This window comes from Ipomoea nil, unplaced genomic scaffold (assembly GCF_001879475.1).
Source record: "Ipomoea nil cultivar Tokyo-kokei standard unplaced genomic scaffold, Asagao_1.1 scaffold0268, whole genome shotgun sequence".
Lineage (NCBI taxonomy): Eukaryota > Viridiplantae > Streptophyta > Magnoliopsida > Solanales > Convolvulaceae > Ipomoea > Ipomoea nil.
Window position 1 is genome coordinate 1813456 of NW_017616696.1, and position 1423 is coordinate 1814878.

The following is a 1423-nucleotide window of genomic DNA, read 5'->3' on the forward strand; positions in this document are numbered from 1 at the left end:
TCCTTAATGTCCATAAATACTAAATTAAATGTACATTATATGTATTATATTTTTATTCACTATATTGTAGATTCATAATGCTTTTTTTTTTATAATATTAATAAACGTAAAATTTAATGTACATAAACATTATACTACAGACGACACGTCATATTTAATAATGTTTGTGTTTAATATTATTGTAAACCCTATTTTATGATTCGCTATATTATGACAAATTAGATAGGTGTAGGTCTTATGGTGCTGAAGAAGACTCTGACAAAACAGATCCTAGACCAGTCAAGAGTTGAAAACTAGCTGATGTCTTCACCTACTTTCCTTCAAGATTGACAGAGCAGTTACCGTATTTAGGAATTACGAAACCTTTCCTGGTGAAGTCAGAATTACCAAATCGGAGGCATAGCAATTCAAGTAATCTTTGTCTACAAGGAAACCCTAGAAGATTACTTGTGATTAAAGATTTGGAGATCCTATATATAATAGAAGGATGTTGAACCCTATAGACTTTACACACGAGAGATTATCATTTATTCAAGAGGCTCTTTCTATGTGCAACTGAAAGTCTATTCTTCGAATAATCTTCTTCTCAATACATTGATATTTAGAGCTAAGGCGACCTATTGAGAAGACATTCTTCAAGTGTTTATCTGTGGACGTACTCCATATAATTGTGGTGCAGTGCTGGGTAAGTTAGTGAGACGGACAGCGACAACGTGGATCTCCAAACGAGGGACTCTTCGGACTGTTGATTGCATGGATCTCCAACTCAACAGTCCACTATAAGCTTCATCAGATTTGGTACTTACCTTGTGAGGTATATCACACATTAGGTTGAGATTGTGATCTCTTTATCATCTGTATGATTGACTTGCTGAGATAGTGGATTGGACTAAGTGATGGCGGACCCCCCAGACGTAGATACTGTTGTATCGAACTGGTAAACAATACCTTGTGTCATTTATTTTCTAGTCTTAATTTCAACACCTAGTGTTATCTCTATCACACTGACTAATTGAATAATCTTATACGAGGTTACTGATAAGACAAACACTCAAACTGATCGTTACTAAATTATTGTTGGATATTCCGTTGGTGAAAAACAAATAATAATCTAATAAAATAAGATTATTATTTTTCTGGAAAAAAAGAGAAGGAAAGATGGAGAATTGGCTAGTGTTTGGTGTTGGGTTTTTAGCAAGAGTCAAGCGATCACTCTTTCCTTAAAACCTTATTTGCCACCTCCCAAAAGTGCTAGGAGTGTTGTGGCCTAGGCTTCCCAGGATAAAACTTGCTATGATTCAATGTTTGAGCACCCAAACAAGGAATCCGGCGAACATGAGCAAGGTTATGAACACAGTAGGCTTAAGAAAGGAGTAGAAGCAGAGACTTTTGAGGCAAAAAAGATACTTTCTTGTTGTGTGTA